Genomic DNA, 20,593 nt, shown 5'->3' on the forward strand with positions numbered 1-20,593 from the left:
TATCTGCAATTGTGATCTCTCCAACTTTGTTCTTTCTCAGGACTGCTATGGCCATTGGTGACAATGAGGTACCATCTCACACCTGTCAGAATGGCTATCATCAACAAATCAACAAATGACAAGTGCTGGCGAGGATGTGGAGCAAAGAGAGCCCTGGTGCACTGCTGGAAGCATGCTGACTGGTGTAGCCACTGTGGAGAACAGTATGAAGTTTCCTCAAAAAATTAAATATGGAACTTCCATTTGACCCAGTAATCCCACTTCTAGGAGTATATCCTAAGAAGCTCAAACACCAGTCAGAAAGAATATATATGTACCCCTATGTTCATAGCAGCATTAGTTACAATAGTCAAGATTTGGATACAAGTGCTCTATATAAAAATCAATTGTATTTCTGTATACCAGCAATAAAAAGTTAAAATAAAAAAACACACATGATAGCATAAAAATTGTGAAATATGACAAAATGTGTAATACCTATTCGCTGAAAGCTACAAAATATTGACAAGAAAAATTAATGAAAACAGAAATAAATGGAGAAATATGTATGTCCACAAATTGGAAGACTAAATACTAAGATGTCATTTCTCCCTAAATTCATGTATAGATTCATCTCAAACCCAATCAAAATCCGAGCAGGGATAGAAATTGATAAGACACTCTAAAATTTGTATGGCAATGCTAATGAAAATAAATGTATAATAGCCAAAATAGTTTTGAAAAATAATAAAACTGAAGGACTAACACTGCTTGATTTCAAGACATGAATCTATAGTAATCAAGGTAGTGTGGAATCAGCATCAAGACAGAAAAATAAATACATGGCATTACATACAGAATAGAGAATCCAAAAATAGATCTGAATATATAATTTATTTTTTACAAACATGCAAAGCCAATCCAGTAGAGAAAGCATAATCTTTTCAGTAAATGGTACTAGAATAATTGGATATCTATTTGCAAAAAGAATTACAATTCGTACATTATGCCACATACAAAAATTGACTCAAAATGGATCATAGACCTAAATGTAAAATCAAAATATATAAAAATTCAAGAACATGTTTGTGACACCAATAATTCAAATTGTATTAAAATTTTAAATTTCTGCTCTTTAAAAGATACCATTTAAGTTATAGACTGGGGGGAAATATTTGCAAAGCATATATCTGATAGAGTATTTTGATTCAGTTTATATAAATAACTCTCAAAACTCATAAGAAGATAAACAACTCAATTTTAAAAAGGGGCAGAACATTTGAACAGGCACTTGAAATATAGATATCAAATAATTACATGAAAATGTTCAACATCATTAGTCATAAGGGAAATACAACTTAAACTGCAACAAAATATCACCACACACTTGTTGGAATAGCTAAAAAGAAAAAGATTGACAATACCAAGTCTTGGCAAGGATGTGGCACAATTGGGTGTCACCCTCTTACACTGTAGTGGAGAATGTAGAATGGTATAATCCCTTTGGAAAACATTTATCAGTTTCATTAAGAAGTCAAACTTCTACCCAATGATCCAGCCACCCCACTGCTAAATATTTTATCCAAGAGAATCAAAGCATAGGTCCATACAAAGACTTGCACATGAATGTTAGTTATCGTAACCAAAACAACAGAAATGCTCACCAGCAGAGTGGGAGGCAAATAGTGTTGTGTGCATACAAGGGAATGCTATTTCAAAGAGAGGGAAAGCACTATTGATTGACCCAAGCAACAAAATAGTCATGTGAATGAATGAAGCCAGGCAAGAAGGATTACTAGTACTGGTACAAACTATTTGATTTAATGTACATAAAATTATATAAAATGATGACAATGTATTGTGACAGAAAAGAGATAAGTAAGGAGAAGGGTGAAAAAGGGGGATTGCAAATGACTTAAGAGGAAACTTTTTTGGATGTGTGGATATATTCGCAATCTTAATTGTGGAAGATATGTACCTATATATACATACATACATGTATACAAATATATGTCAAAATTTATCAAAGGGTATACTTTAAATATTTGCAGTTTATGCAATAAATGTATTTAAAAAGAATACAATAGGCCCAGGCCAGAACCTTCTTATGTCCTCCAGGACTTGCAAATCTAGCCCTGCCTATTGTACTTCATCTCAGCAGCTTGATTCCTCCTTTAACATTCAATCTAACAAGCAGGAAATGGCTGAAAATTAAGTAATTTCCCTGTGAAGACTCTCAGTCCTCTGGAAAAAGGGGGAGCAGGCAGAGCGCCTCTTGAAGCCCATCCCCATTGTGAGTTCAGCATCCTTCCTCTTACTCCTTGGCTTCTCTTGGCCTGCAATCTGCACAGCATCTGTGGGTCTTCCAAAGGGAATGGAAGACAAAACAACAGAAGCGATCTACTTTCACTCAAAAGAAAATGGAAGCTCAGTGTTAAGCTCTGTGGTCTCACATTCAGATGGAGCCCAGGATGTCTTGACTTAGAGCTGGAGACAGCTTTCTGTTCCAACGAGTTTTCAAAGCAGCAGACAGCATATCTGCAAAAAGGAAGTGGTGGGGTGTGGTCCAAGGCACAGGGAAAGGGCCATCACCATCACAATGAAAACAGAGAAATTGCTTTTATAAAATTGAATTTATTGGGGTGACATTGGTTAATAAAATGATATATGTCTCAGGAGTACAGTTCTATAATACATCATCCATGTATTGTGTCTTTCCCACCCCAAACCATGTATCTTTCCATCACCATTTATTCCCCACTTATCCTCTCCTGCTTCCCCCGCCCCTTATATGATTTCACTTACATGTGAAATCTAATGAACAAAAGAAACTAACAAACAAAACAGAAACAGACTCAGTGTTATCAAAGGGGAAGGGGAAGAGGGGCTGGGTGAAAAAAGGCGAAGGTATTAAGAAAAAAAACAACAACAACAACAAAAAAAAACACCTGCAGACAACAGTATGGACAGAGAAACTACTGTTTATCTGCCTGTCCCTCAGAGCAGACCACTCTTCTCCCCCCAGAATGAGTCCATAAAAGCCTTTGTAACAGATGAAGTTATCCAGCCCTCAACCATTTCCAGGAACATTTCCCAGACTTCCAAAGTAATTCTAACAGCTTAGTAACAATCAGGAAGTTCATAGATCAAGCCTAAACCCCTCCTAAGGTTTCTAAGCTAATTTCCCCTTCACTCTGGGCTCAGCATAGATGGGGAACAGCTGGTAGCTCCCTCCATGCCATATCCCTGGCAAACTTGAAAGCGGCCACTAATCCACCCTGATCTCCCTCACATCTCTCCCGCAGCACACAGGTAGGAAATCAAAAGCCTCAAAGCATCTTCAGGACCCACCAGACCTCCTCAATTACCCAGCTCTCGAGGAGGGATGCTCCCTAGGCAGCAGCAGCCAAGTCTCCGCCATTAGCTCTGAAGTGGCTGTCACACTAAGGCACAGACAGGTGAGTCTTGTCAAAATGCAGAGGGGGCAGGAGGGCTGTGGCTGGAAGGGTTCCAAAGGCAGCTCCAGTAATGGGTGTGAGAGACAGAGAATGGTGCCTGGTGGGCCACAGAGTGGAAAGTTCACCCTCTCAAAGGCACTTGCATACACTTACCTTTTTGTATGGATTGGCGGGCACATGGCCCTCCTAGTGGCCTGTGGTGGGTGACATTATATCACCAAGTCCCATGCAGCCAGGGCAGTCAATGGGAGGTTGATGGGCCTTCTGATTCTATCCCCTCATAGAATATTTCTTGTTTTGTTGCTTTTGTTTATTAGTTTGTTTGGTTAGAATTTGATCTGGGGTGTAGGGTTTGAGCTCTACAGTAATAAGAATAGTAACAAGAGCTGACACTCCCAAGGTGCCATCCCACCCTCATGTTACAGGAGAGGGAAGAGGCTCAGGGAGCTGAAGAAACCTGTTTGTGGCCACATGGCTGGTGCCCCAGGTGGTCTGGCATCTGGCCTTGGAGTCTGAGTTCTTATCCCCAGAGTAAGGGGCCTATCAGAGAAGGGGCGGGATTTGCCCAAAGCTCTCTCCCCCAACCACCACCACCACCACGTGTCAAAGAAGCGCACAGCAGTCTCACAGGGAGCAGGGAAGGTCTAGTTTCCAGACTGGCCTGGCTCCTGTGCTGACACTTGAGCAGTGGTAGGGGAAGGAGAGGAGTTGGGAGGGGGGGTTGGAAGGGATGGAGAGAGGAACCCCCTAAAGAAGCAGCTTGGCCACTCTACCCTCACTGAGAAGATCCTCACACCTGCCTCTCTGCCTTGGTCCCAGCAGAGCCATGGGGAGCGGGAGGGACAAGGGCATGAACAGCAGTCAGGCCACCTGTGAAACCCAGAGGTTTGGTTAAAGCACTTTCCCCCCACGTACTAAGATGGATTTAAAACATACCTTTTGCGGTGAGGCGGTGGGGAAATGGGGGGGTGCAATTCAACCCTTAGCAAGTAATGACACAGAAGATCTTGAGACTTAGGGAAGTGGGGAGAGGAGGGAAGAAAAGAGGAGGGGAAGGGAGGGGAAGGAAAAGGGACATTTAAGGGTCCTGTTGCAGCCAACTTTTGGAAAGTTACTGTGCCTTCCTTGAGTTTAATCCCAGGGCACTCTGCAGCTTCGTGTACACCACATGTCACAATGAGCCAACCCCAGGGCAAAGAAGCTGGGGTATTTATGTATCAACCCTATCAGTCACTGGGGGGGCATTAATTCCCCACACTCCACTTTGCCGTGTGTGCAGTAGGTGCAGGAAAGCCCCAGGCAGAGACAGATACTGGAAGTTGCCAGAAGATATGGAAATGGTCAGGCCCCCTGATGTGGGTGGGGCCCTAGTAACATCACAGGGGGAGGTGGGGTAAGGAGAGGTTCTGGGCCACCCACATGGCTCCCCAATCCTGCTTTTCACTAGGGAGTGTTTGCCTAGGTAGCTAGTTAGTTGTAAATAAAGGAAGGGAGGAAATGGAATTAGACATTAAGCCTAATAAACAAGGGAGAAATACTGGCTGAGCTTAATTAGGTTGAAAGCTACAGCTTTGCACATTTCAGACTCGCCTCCCCCTGTCCCTCCTCTCCCCCAAATCCTCTAATTCTTGAAGCATGTAGGGAAGATTGGTTACTGGCCATTAACTGGGATTACCGAGGGAGTGATAAAACAATAAAGGGGAAATTCCTCTGCTGGGCACGTGCCCAGTACGAGCCAAGATGGAGACCATAAGGGAAAGGCGTCTAGCCTGGGAAAAGGGCCTGCAAATGATTGGGAAAGAGATTGGTCAGTTTGAAAGCCCGAGGTAATACAATAAAAACTTAACAAAGTTCTCTCTGGGTAACACGTGTTCGTTTGTTTGTTTGTGCATTCGCATGTTCAGGCCCAAGCATGGCTCCGAGTGCTGGCCGGGTCGGGCAATGCAGCACCAGAGGGAGCACACCTGGAAACAAGGACTGACCTAGCTGGACGGGGACGGGGACTGAGCTGGACTAAGCTTCGGCATCGCCTGAACTGATGACACCGGATTTCTGGATCCTGGACCTCCTTCTGGGCTTGATGAAGGTAGGCTGGACTTCTTCCCCAGCGGGACGGAGCTTAACCTCCTGGCCATGGAGGAGACACTGACTCACCCTGAAAACAATCGATTGTGTTTTCATCAGCTTCAATAAATCTTCCCACTGCATCTCATCCTCCACGCATAGTTCCTGAAACGCTTTTCTCACACCACAAGAACCTCATTTCCACCAGCAACAGGACAAATGTGGCGGGTGAGGTGGGGGAAGGCTGGGGATCAGAGCAGAGAGGAAACGCCATCTCTCTCCTCCTCCCCATGGAAAAGAGGAATCCAACACAGAAGGATGGTAAGGGCCAAATTCCCCTAAGATCAAATCCTGCCTCTACCACCTCCTAGCTGCAGGGCCTTGAGCAAGTTAACATCTCCGGGACTGTTTCTCCATCTGTAAAATGCAAATAACTGCATCTACTTCATGTGAGGACTAAGTGACTTAAAGCATGTAAAAGACCTTAAAATGATGCCTGGCACCGAGCAAGGAGTTGATAGAGATGTTAGCTCTTGTGATTATTTCTAAGGCATTTTCAATATTAACCTGTTTCGTTCAAAATTCTGATAGTAAGATCACTCTTTGGGAGATGATAAAATACCCTGTTTCCCCAAAAATAAGACAGTGTCTTATATTAATTTTTTCTCCCAAAGTTGCGCTAGGTCTTATTTTCAGGGGATGTCTCATTTTCGAGGAAACACGGTAGTTAAAGACACTATAAACCAATAATGACACTAATTACACTTTGTAATTTAAAGAGAACGTTCATTTCTGTGACCTCATTTCCATAGAGATTCTGTGAAGATGTCAGGACTGTCTGCCTTTTTCCACCTTTATGAATGAGAATATCATTCTCCAAAAGGTTAAGTGACACGTCTCGGGTCATGAGCAAGTTGAGCTGGGACTCAAACTTAACGCCACTGAGAGATAAGGGAAAAGACCAGGTGCATACTAGGGCTACATTTGTTTCCTAGGACTCAACAAAGGGAAGTTTTTCAATTCCTTCCCCCTCTCTAGATCTGCCCCAACTCTCAGTATTGCCTGTGCCTTCAGGGCTCAGTTTTCAGGCACCTCCTCTGAGAAGCCGTCCCTGACCACCCTGGCATCTGTGTCTCAGAATCCGCTCGCCTGCTTCTGGCATTAGAACACACTGCTTGGTCTGGTGGAAACAAGCCCAGAATGTATGGCTGGTCAGCCAGACACCTGGGTGACAACCTGATATTTCTACGTTTTTTCCTCAAAGGCAGAAGCCTCCTTAATAAAACTTAATAAGAATGAAATTGATATTTGCTCATTTGAATGAACAAATATCCCACCAATTCCCAGCCTGGTACTTCACATACAACAGTTGCTCAATAAATGTGTGTTGGTTTCTTATTAAAACCATTGAGAGTGAGGGCTCAGAGTGGTGAACATTTGTGGTATAATAAAAAATACTTGTTCCTAGCACAGAGCTCCTAAAATCCTTGGAATTTCCTGAGTGAAAGTAGTATTTTTTTGTAACTTATTATGAGCCCCTTTCATCCATACCTGTGTATATGCTAATGAGCTTGCTGTAGGCAGGCCCTAGATAGCTATTGGATGGGGCTGATTGCCAGAGGAACCAACATGTGATTACAGGGTGAGGATTTTCAGGTCCCCCCACCCTTCCACCTCTAGGAAGGAGAGGGACAGTTATTTCATCAATCATGCCTGTGTGATGAAACCTCCATACAAGCCCTAGCCCAGGGCTTGGGGAGCTTCCAGTCGGTAAGTACCTGGAGGTATGCTCTGGAGAGCACGGAGGCTCTGCACTCTCTCCCCACACCTTGCTCCACACACCTCTTCCCTCTGGCTGTTCCCGAGTTATATCCTTTTAAATAAGCTGATATCAGTAACTAAAGTGCTTTCCTGAGTCCTGGGAGTTGTTCCAGTGAATTACTGAACCTGAGGAGGGGCTTGTGGGAAGCCCAGACTGTATAGCTGGTCAGTCACACACGTGAGTGACAACCTGGGACTGGCATCCAAGTGGGGACAGTCTTGTGAGACTGAGCCCTTAATCTGTGGAATCTGTGTTAATGTCAAAATTGAATTGAGTCAAAAGACAGACATTTGGTATCAGAATGGTGTTGTGGGGGGAAAAGACACTGCAGTATTTAACATTTATTCTCTGGGCCGGGGTGGGGGGAAGCCCTAAGCTATCGTACCTGAATATTCCCAGGGTGTCCATATTTCCACAAGGAAGGAATTGTGGTGCTTGTGTTTCTGCCCAGGTGTCCTGAGAGGTCATTTCTGTGTCCCCAGCACTGTCTGCACAGGCCATGGCAGCTGATGCCACTTTAGACTGTGTCCCCACCCTGGATTACAGGGCAGGGCCTGTTTTAAACCCATCTGAGTACATGGGGGAAAGTGCTTTAACCAAACCTCCAGGTTCCACAGGTGGCCTGGCTGCTGTTGATGCCTCTCCTCCTCCCCCTCCCCATGACTCTGTGTGGATCCTCTGCTGGGACCGGGCAGCAAATGTGAGGATCTTCTCAGTGAGGGCAGAGTGGCCAAGCTGCTTCTTTGGGGACCTTCCCTTCACACACACACCCCCCCCCACACACACACACACACACACCCCGGCACACACACATTGCTCAAGAGTCAAGTGTCAGCACAGGAAACAGGCCAGTCTGGAAACTAGACCTTCCCTGCTCCCTATGAGACTGCTGTGTGCTTCTTTGACACGTGGTGGCTGGGGGCTTTGGGAAAACCCCACCCCTTCTCTGATAGGCCCCTTACTCTGGGGATAAGAACTCAGACTCCAAGGCCAGATGCCAGACCACCTGGGGCACCAGCCATGTGGCCACAAACAGGTTTCTTCAGCTCCTTGAGCCTCTTCCCTCTCCTGTAACATGAGGGTGGGATGGCACCTTAGGAGTGTCAGCTCTTGTTACTATTCTTATTACTGTAGAGCTCAAACCCTACACCCCAGATCAAATTCTAACCAAACAAACTAATAAACAAAAAGCAACAAAACAAGAAATATTCTATGAGGGGATAGAATCAACCTCCCATTGACTGCCCTGGCTGCATGGGACTTGGTGGTATAATGTCACCCACCACAGGCCACCAGGAGGGCCATGTGCCCGCCAGCCCATACAAAGGAGGTAGTGTATGCAAGCGCCTTTGAGAAGGCGACTTTACCACTCTGTGGCTGGCTGTCGTTTATGCAACCACTATATCTTGCCTGCTTTTTTCTCAAATTAGGCTCAATTTCCTTGTTCTAGCCTCAAGGGAGAAAGAGAACAGCTGTCACCTATAAAACACCTCTTCCAGGTCTGGACAAACATTAATAAACACCCCTTCCCACTTCTCTTGCTCTAATATGGAATACATCAAAGCCCGGGATAGCGGTTGCAGGTCTCTGTGAGACGGCTGTTGTTCACCCTAATTCCTCTAATAATTAGTGGTTGTAAACCACTCGGAAGATAAAAGGCATTTTATAAGAGCTAAGTCCTATTATGATTAGCTCTCCTCTATGCTGATGAGCACATCAAAGCCAACACAGCCACAGCATGGTGTCTGGTGCTTAATTAGATGTAGTTCAAGGTGGCTGGTATATATTAAAAAAAAAAAACCGCTGCAAAATTTATCAACATTTAAAAAGTGCCTGCTTTCTTTCCCTCGCGACATGTTCTTTTCAAAGGCTGTTCCTGTTGATGCCTGCAAGGCTGCCAGCCAGGAGCTGGAGCTCATACAGCCTCTGGGCCCAGAAGGGAAGGATGCAATAACAGCACCTGCCTGTGGATAATGGCTCCTTGCTGTCAGCACGCGTCTGTGCCTGCACTCTCATTTTGTTTTGTTTCGCTAAAATTCTGCAATATGAGCGTGTAACACTATCGCCTTTTGCAGAGGAGGGAGCAGGACCCACACATCATGGAGGTACCATTGGACAGGGGTGCAGTCATCAAGGCGACCCTTTTGATGCCCCAGCCACACCCCCAGGATATATGTACACCTCTGCCAACCCCACACCCAGCTTCTACGTGCCTTTTCTAACTCCCTCCACCTGTGACTCTCAGATGGCTGGCACTAGGGTGCTGGAGCCATGCTGTCCACATGGACGGAGCCAGAAGTGCCTGAGTTTCCAGTCTCCTCTCAACCCTGACCCCAGGGGCTGATGTTTACCTGTGAAAGCCCAGTGCCGTGGCCTCGAGCAGGGACAAATGCTGTCTTATGATTTCTGCTTTAGAACACATCTGTGGGTCCAGGCTAAGGCTGGAACCTGCCTGACATCACTGGCTTCTTCCCCCCTCCTGTCCTGCTTCCTGCTTCTTTACTGGGTCTTCCTCGGAATGTTTCCTGAACAAAATCACTGGACATTGGCCCCCCTCTCGGGATCTGCGTCTGAGAAACCAGCCTAAGACAATTCTCTTGTCTCAGCACTAATGAGGCCATTTTGCATGTTTCCTATTAAATGCATCCTCCCAGACCCCCTCGGTTTCAAGCCTTCACTGCCAAGTCTCCAACCCTAATATCTTGCCTGTGTTTTTGTCTACTCCCAGGCTCCCTACTCCTAGCTCTTCTCTCTCAAAGCACCTATTTTCCCTTGGATCACGATATCCCAACTGCTTCTGAAAAAAACTAACCTTTGTGCTTTCCCTGGGCATGTGGAAGGCACAGAACCAGCAGATGCTGGGAAAGATACAAAGGTATGTTAAAGACCAGCCCTTTCCTCAATGAATTTACAGTCATGCAGGAGCCTAAGATACAAATACTGGAGATAGAGGATCTGAGAAGAGCGGTGTGCATGCACACAAGGAAAACTGTAGGAGAAACAACTCAGAATTTCCGCCCCAAACAAAGCCATTGTCCACAGCTCCCCACCCTGCTCGGTTCTGGCTGATTTACTTCGTCTTAAATGTCTAAGGAAATGGAGGTCAGCTCTGGCAGAGATGCTCCAAATGAGCAGAGATTCCAAAAAAAAGCAGCTTGTATTTCATTCTGGTTGGCATTTTCTAAAAAGCAGTCCTACCTCAGGAAACAGCTTCAGATAGGGTAAATAATTTGACCTAGGAAAACAGCTACCGTGTTTCCCCGAAAATAAGACCTAGCACATAGAAAGATAAGACATCCCCTGAAAATAAGACCTGGTGCATCTTTGGGAGCAAAAATTAATATAAGACGCTGTCTTATTTTCGGGGAAACAGGGTAATTAGTGGCAGAGAATGAACTCAATCCTAAACGTGCCTGCTTCTTTAAAAACCTCAGTTTATCTGTAAAATATGACTAATGATTCCCACTTTGCACAATTGTTACAAAGATTTAAAAATAGCTTATCAAAAATATCTAGTACAATAAACACTACATGATAGGAAATCAGTCTTATTACTTTCAGAGGTAATTATTGAGCCAATGAGTACTTTATATGGATATGTTAAAGGTTCTTAATACATATTACCAAAGTGCTTTAATAAAAACAAAAACAGCTAAACAAGGCCATGACAGCATTGCTCAGGGGACCTTTCTGAAATGCAGACCTAAACATGCTTCCTTGTGGCATTCAGAATCATTGCAGCATTATCCAAAATAACAAATATATAAAAACAGCCTAAGTACTTATCAATGATAAATGAATAAAGAAGAGGTAGCATATATACACAATGGAATACTATTCAGCCATGAAAAAGAAGGAAATCTGCTATTTCGACAACCTGGCTAGAAGGGCTTTACCCTAAATTAAATAAATCAGACAAAGAAAAACACTATATGATATCACATGTGTAATTCAAAACAAAATAAAAAACAAACTAAACTCATAGGTACCAAATACAGATTGGTGGTTCCCAGAGGTGGGGTGTGGGAGGGTGGGAACCTAATCAGAGTATACCAGATGTTCAAGGACAATTTGCCATATGTAGGTGTGAGGGCAATGACACAGCAGTTTTACTGCTCATACTGCACAGAAGTACCTCTCTATAACCCAAATATTGTTATCCCTATTTGTCCAAGTGGGTATAAAGATGTGCTACTGACTAGCAGGTTTGCAGTAGCTTTGTGGGGCTACTTTGAAGAACTGCTTTGTCTGATAGCTCCTTGTTATCAATGGCTACTTGGTCTGCAATAAAATCTCTCCTGTATGCCTACAACTTCTCATATCTTCTTCCAATGCCAATGAGGAGAGAAATGGGTGAAGGTGGTAGAAAAGAACAAACTTCCAGTTACAAGGTGAGTATGTCCTGGGGATGTAATATATTGTACATACAGCATGGTGACTGTAGCTAACAATATTGTATTTTCTTAGGGAGCAAATCCTAAAAGTTCTTATAACAGGAAAAAATATTGGAACTATGTGTGGTGATGGATGTTAACTAGACTTATTGTGGTGATCGTTTTTTCAATAGATTCAAATATCAAATCATTATGTGTACCTTAAAGTTACACAATGTCAATGCCAATTATATTTCAATTAGAGGCCCAGTGCACAAATTCATGCACAGGTGGGGTCCAGCTGGCCCAGCCCAAATTGGGGCCTGATCAGGGCTGGGCCAGCCAGGGGAAGGGGCTATGGGCGATTGGCTGGAGGGCCCCACCTTCAGTTGGGATTGGGGGGCTGATAAGGGGCCAGCAGCCTGGAGGAGGGGCCATGGGTGGTTGGCCAGCCAGTCCTGCACTGATGGGGTGGGGGATGCAATGAGGGGAGGGGTGGACAGGGGCAGGGGCTACAGGAGGTTGGCTGGCCAATCCCACCCCCTATTGGGATGGGGGGAGGGGTGCAATCAGGAGTAGGGCTGCAGGAGGTTGGCCACCCAGGTCCACCTCCTATTGAGGTCGGGTGGCAATCAGGGTGGGCCAGCTGGGGGTGGGGTTGCAGACCTATTGTGGTGGGGTAGACTGATTGGGGATGGGGCTGCCCTGGGGGCAGGGAGGGGGAGTTTGCAGCTCTTGATCAGGGGCAGGCCAGCTGAGTGGAGGTGACTGTGAGGTTGGCCAGCAAGTTAGCCAGTTCACTGGCCACAGTGGGCATCATAGCAACCAGTCATTATGGTCATTATGGACATTACAATTGCTGGCTTTTTATATATATAGATAAAGTTGGGGCGGGATGGGGAGAGAAAACTGTCCTCAAGTAGACTGGGAAGAATAATGGCTACCTGATTAACTCAGTTTCTGGAATATAAGCACCTGCTAACGATTCTTATAAATATTAAAAACAGCAGCAAACACACCCAACATAGACTTCACAGACTTCAGGCCTGAGGACCAGGGGCTGTGGGGAGCCCCGTCTACCTTTTGATCTCTCACTAACCTGGCAGGTCCCAGCTCCTCAGAACAAGGGTAACTCTTCAGGTCTGGAGAGCACGTTTGTGACCCGTGTTTGAATCCCACCTAAGGAACACACAGAGATGAAAGTGCTGTCTTTCCCTCTGGGTGCCGCAGAAGAAGGGCTTTATGGCACTGGGGGAAAATGTCCCTCTCACTAGGACTGCAATGCCCCCCAAAAAAACAGGCCTTGTCCCCAATCTTTTCTAGGTTTTGGAGATGAGGAGAGATGGAGGGATTACTAGTAAAGTGGAAAGTCTGCATAGCAACCTGAGTCTGGAAATGAGTCCAGCCCATCAGGGGCAGACTTTTGTGCCTGAGCAGGGGGTAGCCTTAGGGCTAACTGGATACCCCCTTTTACAATAGTAACACCAGCTCTTAGCAGTGATCTTTCAGCTTTTTGTATCTGACCCACAAATGCTGTCTGCACCATGTGGAAGCTTACCCTTAAAGATGGAGAAGGAGAATTGTGGCCAGAATCACTGCCCTACCTAAGAAAGCTATGCAGTAGTATAGAAAAACCTATGGGTCCCATGAGGGCACCAACCTAAACAGTGCTGGAACAGGCTCTGGGACAGGGAGGGATGGGGCAGTTGGTACTTAATTAGCACTGTGAACCCGGGGACAAACTTTGCAGAATGCTTTGGCCACGTGCTAAGTAACATGGTCTGAGGGCATGCCTGAAGTTACTGCAGGCAGCTGTAGTGAGTACAAAGGAGGTTGGTATTCTCTGTTGTAGCCTGCTGAAGCCCAATCTCCAACAATAACTACAATAGATCTGGCAGACCAGATGTATATTAACAGCAAACGTGGTCTCTCTATGGTTCACATGCACAACTCATCTGAAGTAAGTGCCTGGTATTCTATATGAAGTAATACAGTTCTCATGTGTTCATTCAACCATTCAGTGAATGTTTGCTATGTGCAGGCAGTTTTCTAGGTGCTCAAGAAGCAGCAATAATGTGAATCCAGCAAGCTTTGCACCAGTGGAGCTTAGATTCCAGTGGAGAGAGACGATCGATACGTACATAAGCCCAGTAAGTATTTTCAAATCATGAAAAGTGTGGGAAGAAGGCAGCTCTCAGCACCTACCCCTCAGGGGCATTGCTGCTGGAAGCAACCAAGGTAAGGAAGCCCCACCCCTCAGTGGCTTCCCAGGCAGCAGCCTTCAGCAGAGCCAGAGCAGGGCAGAATGGAGAGCTGCCCACACCTGGAAAACTTACGTTATACATATTTAGAAAAAATATATTTTGGCTCTACATAAGATGTTAATAGTGTTATTTCTAGGTAATCTTAAGAAATGATTTATTTTGACTTTCTTCTGAATTTCCTAATAGTTACATTATTACAATGTATTGCTTTTGCAATGAGGGCAAAACACATTTTAAAAAATGAGAACACTGCCCTAGATAAATCAAATTAATAAGGAATATATTTGGATGGGTAGGCAGGGACCAGATCTTAGGATGATGAATAACATCTTACCATGCCACTTTATGGTTTACAAAAGCAATTTCACAAAAATATCTCCTTCAACCCTCACAAGATTATCTCAAGGTTACTTAAAAAATAAACCTTAGCGAAAGAAAAGGCCTGTCCCCAGGTGCCCAACTTCTCAGCCAATGTGTTTGCCATTATTCTGTGTGGCCTTCTGAAGCTGACCTACCTTCAGACACTGCCAGCAGCCAGGTGCTAACTCCCCCTCTCTCCACCTTGGCCCTCTTCTACAGGGACCAAGCTGATTTGTTCAAATGTGTAGTTATTGACCCAAGTCTTCACCTAGTCCTACGGTTTTAGGCATTGTACTGAGTGCTGGGGGCACAGGGGAGAACAAAAAAGGTCTCCCAGTGTGGGGGAAAGGTCTTCACAAATTAATGAATGTATGATATAAATCATGGTGATTGCAGTGGAAGAGAAGTAAGGGGTGTTACTTGGCTAGCATCAGAGGGAGCTGATCTGGACAGGACACTAGTCCTTTGCTCGATACTGAGCAATACGTTGTCACTGAGACCCCATGGTACTGGGACCCCACTGGTATCTTGTAATCTTTGAGATTACAGGACAAGATTAAAGGACATATACTCTGGACAGAGAGGCAGCACTCAACACCAAAACAGAAGTCCACTGAGGACATCGTGGGGCTCATAATGATGAAGTAGCCCCTTTCAGCCTTCTCTGAAACAAGGTAACATTGACCATCCAGATCATCAGTGTTGGCACAAGTCAACATGTGATTGTCACCAGGAAAGAAATGGCACAGACATACAGAAAGTGCGTAGCTAACACTAAAAGACAGGGCTTCAGTGTCTGAGTGGGTGGCACAAGCATTTAAGACAATAGAACCTTAGAGGAGGGTGAGGACTGGAGGAGCAGTCATGCTGGAAAAGGCTTCTGTGGAGGAGGTGGGGCTCAGATGGTGAAGGGATTTGGATGTTCTTCCAGGCAATCCCACTTAGCAAGGCCTCGAGGATGCCCAAGAAACCTGCCCTTTCTCTCCTGGACACAGGCGGCTGGCTTCCTGGCCTCTCACATGTCCTGGGACTTGAGAGAGGAGGCCTGGGATCCTGTTACATCTGCTTTGGGGTTTCTAAGTGTCTCTCTAACTAAGCTCTGAAGAGCTAAGAGGGCTGTTGGTCACCCAAGGCTGAACATAAAGTCTTATTTCAGCACCAGGCAGCTAGCAAATGATGAAAACACCTGGCTAATGAGTGCATGTACACATTGGGTTTTACTGCAAAAATATCCATAAGTGAAGCTTAAAGACTTTCAGGTGTTGTGATCTAGTAAGAACAGAAATTTCAAATCAGATTATGTTCTCAGTTGCCATTTGATATCACAGGCACTACTGCAGTGATCAGGACTACAGTGAGTTCCCTGGATACACCACTGGCTGAATAGTAATAACCATACAATGGTGACAACAAACTTTCATGTGGTGCTTTAGAATCAACAAAGATATTTGTCACCTATGCCTATGAGTTAATATCTTATTTGTAATGAGAGGCCCAGTGTATGAATACGTGCACCAGTGGGGTCCAGCCAGCCCACCCAGATGGGGGCAGATTGGGGCTGGGACAGCAGGGGGTGGGGAAGGGATACGGAGATAGACTACCAATTGTGTCGGTTGGCCGCAGCAGTGTGTGTCATAGTGACCAGTCATTTTAGTTGTTCTGGTCGTTCTATCATTCCTGTTGCTTGGCTTTTATATATATACTAGAAGCCCAATGCACGAAGATTCATGCCAGAATGGGGCTTCTTTTCCCTGGTCGCTGCTGCCTTTCGGCTTGGGCTAGGAGCTGCCTTTCCAGCTTCCCACACTGCCCAAAGGCCCAGAGCAGCTGGGGTGGTGTGGAATGCTTGCATCATTGCCATGGTGATGACACAAGCATCCTGCCCCACCCCCGGCTGCTCATGCAAATAACCCAAGCCTGCATATGCAAATTAACTCAACATCTTTGTTGGGTTAATTTGCATTCTCACTTCTGATTGGTTGGTGGGTGTTGCAAAGATATGGTCAATTAGCATGTTACTCTGTTATTAGGTAGATATACTAGAAGCCTGGTGCATGAAATTTGTGCATGGGGGTGTGTGTCCCTCAGCCCAGCTTGCACCCTCTCTAATCTAGGACCCCTTGAGGAATGTCCAACTGACCATTTAGGCCCAATCCAGATAGGACATCCCTCTCACAATCCAGGACTGCTGGCTTCCAACTGCTCACCTGCCTGCCTTCCTGATTGCCCTTAACCGCTCTGCCTACCAGCCTGATCACCCCCTAATCACTCCTTTGCCAGCCTGATTGATGCCTAACTGTTCCCCTGTCAACCTGGTTGCCCCTAACTGCCCTCCCCTGCAGGCCTAGTCACCCTTAGCTGTCCTCCCCTGCAGGCCTGGTACCTCTCAACTGCTCTCCACTGCAGGCCTGAGTCCCCCTCAACTTCCCTTCCCTACAGGCCCAGTAACCCTCAACTTCCCTCCTTTGCCGACCTGGTCACCCCTAACTGCCCTCCCCTGCAGGCTTGAGAGCCCACAACTGCCCTCCCTTGTAAGTCTAGTCCCTCCCAACTGTCCTCCCCTGCTGGCCATCTTGTGGTGGCCATCTTATGTCCACATGGGGGCAGCCATCTTGTGTGTTGGAGTGATGTAATTAAAATTACATTAAAATTACTCTAATAAAAGAGTAATTAGAATAAAATTACTGTTTTATTAGATAGGATAGAGGCCTGTTGCATGGGTGGGGGCTGGCTAGTTTGCCCTGAAGGGTGTCCCAGATCAGGGTGGGGGTTTCCTTGGGGCATGGGGTGGCCTTGGGGCATGAGGGGCCTGTGGTGGTTTGCAGGCTGACCACACCCCCTGGCAACCCAAGTGGAGACCCTAGTATCTGGGATTTATTTATCTTCTATAATTGAAACTTTGTAGCCTTGAATGGAGGCCAAGGCAGGCAGGAAGCTTGTCTTCCTCCATTGCCAGGGGCAACCCAAGCCTCCTGCTCTCTCCAACTCCATGACTGTCACCATTTTTGTTGGGATTTATTTATCTTCTATAATTGAAACTTTGTAATATAATTAACATACAATATTACATTAATTACAGGTGTAGAGCATCGTTTATTGATGGAAACTTAGGTTGCTTCCATATCTTGGCTATTGTAAATAATGCTGTTAAAGGAACAATATGAATACATATATTCTTCTGAATTAGTGTTTTGGGTTTCTTTAGGTATGTACCCAAAGTTGGAATCTCTGGGTTATAAGGCAGTTCAATTTTAAAATTTTTGAGGACCCTCCTTACTGTTTTCCACAGTAGTTGCAACAATCTGTATTTCCACCAGCAGTCTACTATGGTCCTTTTCCTCCACATCCTCACTAGCACTTGCTGTTTGTTGATTTTTTTTATGGTAGCCATTCTGACAGGTGTGAGGTGATAGCTCATTGTGGTTTTAATTTGCATTTCTCTGTAATTAGTAATATAGAGAACTTTTCATATGTCTATTGGCTATCTGCATGTCTCTTCAGAGAAGTGTCTATTCAGGCCTTCTGCCAACTTTTTAATTGGGTTGTATGTATGAGGGGGTGGGAGGGTTTTGTGTGTGTTTTGGGGGCAAGGGGATTGTTGAGTTGTATGAGTTCTTTATAAATTTTGTATATTAACCCCTTATCAGATGCCTCATTGGTGAGGCAGCACTCTCCCTCAGCAGGACCCGTCGCTCCCCCAGATGAACTCACAGGGGTGAATGGCAGAATCTCATCCCTGAGTTCTAGAACTGCACTGTCCAATATAACAGCCACAAGCCACACAAGCTCTGAGCCCTCACAAAGTGGCCAGTCCAAACTGAGACCTGCTAGGAGATTAGCCTAGTCCCAACACAAGGAATGCACCACAACAGCGATGGGTCCTGAGAACATTGTGCTCAGTGAAGGAAGTCAGACAGTGAAATACCATATGATCTCACTTATATGTGGCATCCAAACAAACACAAAAACAAGCTCAACAGATTGGTATTGCCACAGGTGATCAAAAGGTACAAACTCCTGGTTATAAAATAAGTAAGTCCTGGGGGTGTAATGTACAGCATGGTGACTCTAGTCAATAACAATGTACTGTATATATGCTTAAGAAAGTGGATCTTCTGAGTTCTCACCACAAGAAAAAAAATTTATGTTAAATATATATGGAAACAGATGTTAACTAGACTTATAGTGTGATCATTTCACAGTACATGTACAAACATTGAATCATGATGCTGTACACCCACCTTGAATTAATGTAATATTGTATGTTAATTATACTTCTATTTAAAAAATGTAAAATATATTTTTAATAAATTTGTAGGTGGAAACTATGATGAAATTATAATATTTGGGGTATATTAAGTTAATTAGAATATTAAAGTTAACTTTGCCTATTTACTTCTTAGAATGTGGCTACTAGAAAACTGAAAATTACATGTGTGGCTCATGTATACTCCTTCTGCACAGCCTGGCCTGGACCAGGAGCTCCGTGAGGCTGTGGCTTTGGCACTTTGGTTCCCTGCTGAGTTTCTAGCACCCAGGACAGGCCCTGCATGAACGAATGAGCCAGTGAGTGAGAGTGTGAGGAGAGCTTTAAGCAGCTGGAGGTCAAGCTTGAGGAGGTGCAGGTAATCCTGGGGCAGGTGAGGGACAGCCTGGATTTTGCACAGATAAGTAAACTGAGGTTGGAAAAAAATATTAAAAACTTGTTCCAAAACAGCCAGGATTCAAATCAAGTGCATCTCAAATCTATGTTCTTTCCACTAAAATCCTTTATCTCCCATAGGCATGCAGAGTTGCAGAAAGAAAATTATGTATATATTTAAAGCATATTCCCTCAATGCCACTAAAGTCCTGGCTTTGGGCAAGTCACTTGGCTTCACCTTGGGATACTCTCATTCTCTTCTGCACTATGTCAACCATCAGACCCCATGGGTCTCATTTCTTTTCCCAAGTGAGTACACAGAGAGAGCCCCAGTGTGTGCACGGAGAGAGCCCCAGTGAGTGCATGGAGAGAGCCCCAGTGAGTGCACGGAGAGAGCCCCAGTGTGTGCACGGAGAGAGCCCCAGTGTGTGCACGGAGAGAGCCCCAGTGAGTGCAGACAGCAATCAAAGGATGAGCTCTAAGTGCTTCCTTTCTCCTCTCCATTCTTTGGCTCCCAAAGAGGCTCCAGCTGAGATTTCTCAGCATCACTCAATCAATGATTTGTTTAAGGCTTCTCTTTGATTTTACTTGGTTTTAGATGTTTTTCATCAAAAGCAAAATCTTGCAGACTTTTTCCTTGATCTTGTAATGAAGTTCCCTCCAAGATACTTAACTTTAGAAATAGTTTCTGCTATGTCACATCTTCTTTACAGAAAGAAAGACATCTAAGTCACAAATATCCCATCAATCAACTACAAAGCCCAGAAGGCACACGGGCTCCTCTCCCTTATGTCTGCCTTTACTGTCTGTTGCCATCTATGCACCAGCCTCTCGTGTTGCCACCTGTGCCTGAGGAGTCCTGATGCTCAGAGAACAGCTTTTACTGCTTTTCCTCTGCTCACACCCTCCCGTGGGCTCTGCTCTGCTCTCACCTGTGGTGTGCTGAGTGAATGCCCCTCCTGACAGTTTCAACCTCTGACACAGAGCTTTTTGGAAAAGAGCTTGTGCTATTTCCATTTCCAATCCTAGTCCAAGAGCCTCTTGAATTTTAATCTAAGCAAAGAGTATTTTAGAGCCTAAACTGATTTGTCAGAGAAGAAAATCTCACCCACTCCTCCCCGGGTGAAACGCCAACACTACTTTTTTTTTTTTATCAGAAAGGATAAAGAAAGATTTGCCAGAATCAGCGGTGTTGTTCTAAAGTGAGAAAAGAGCCTCAGTGGAATAGCAGGTGGGGCTGCTTTTACAGCACAGCCCCTCCAGGGTGCGGAACACAATTAATCACCCTCTGTGTGTGTCTCAGCCACGTGTTGAGTCACTGTGTATGCTCAGTCCCCTCCCCAGCCACCCAGCAGAGTGGCCCGCAGACACTGGTGCTCAGGAATGCACACACGTTTTAAACAAGCATCCATGGCCAGGACAGCAAATTTGGTTCTGCTCCCTCAAAATAATTATGTGCTGAGTTCCAAAGCCAAACAGATTCACAGAGTGGCTCTCCTTGGCTAACATTTGCAGAGAGACTCCTACTGCAAGATGCTATATTAGTAACAGGGATGAAATGTAGTGAGACATTGTCTGGGCCCTCAAACAGCTCACAGTGATGGCCTGGGGTATGGTGGGGGCTGGGGGGA

At 45.1% G+C, this 20,593-nt stretch overlaps 1 protein-coding gene across 6 annotated transcripts in view; it reads right to left on the reverse strand.

The window, feature by feature from the left end:
• CRACR2A (calcium release activated channel regulator 2A) overlaps positions 1-20,593 on the reverse strand; it is a 129,206-nt gene that overhangs the window by 83,581 nt on the left and 25,032 nt on the right. Inside the window, exon 4 of one of the 6 annotated variants that reach the window (XM_084880324.1) lies at positions 2,433-2,517. The exons of 4 other annotated variants lie outside the window; for them this stretch is intronic. The gene's annotated coding sequence lies outside the window, so the exon portion shown is untranslated. Of the gene's footprint in view, positions 1-2,432; positions 2,518-12,795; positions 12,815-20,593 lie in introns of those variants that run through there. One more of the 6 variants, XM_084880328.1, reaches the window with a different exon arrangement.

Source organism: Pipistrellus hanaki, assembly GCF_964339955.1.
Source record: "Pipistrellus hanaki genome assembly, chromosome: 3".
NCBI classification, from domain to species: Eukaryota; Metazoa; Chordata; class Mammalia; order Chiroptera; family Vespertilionidae; genus Pipistrellus; species Pipistrellus hanaki.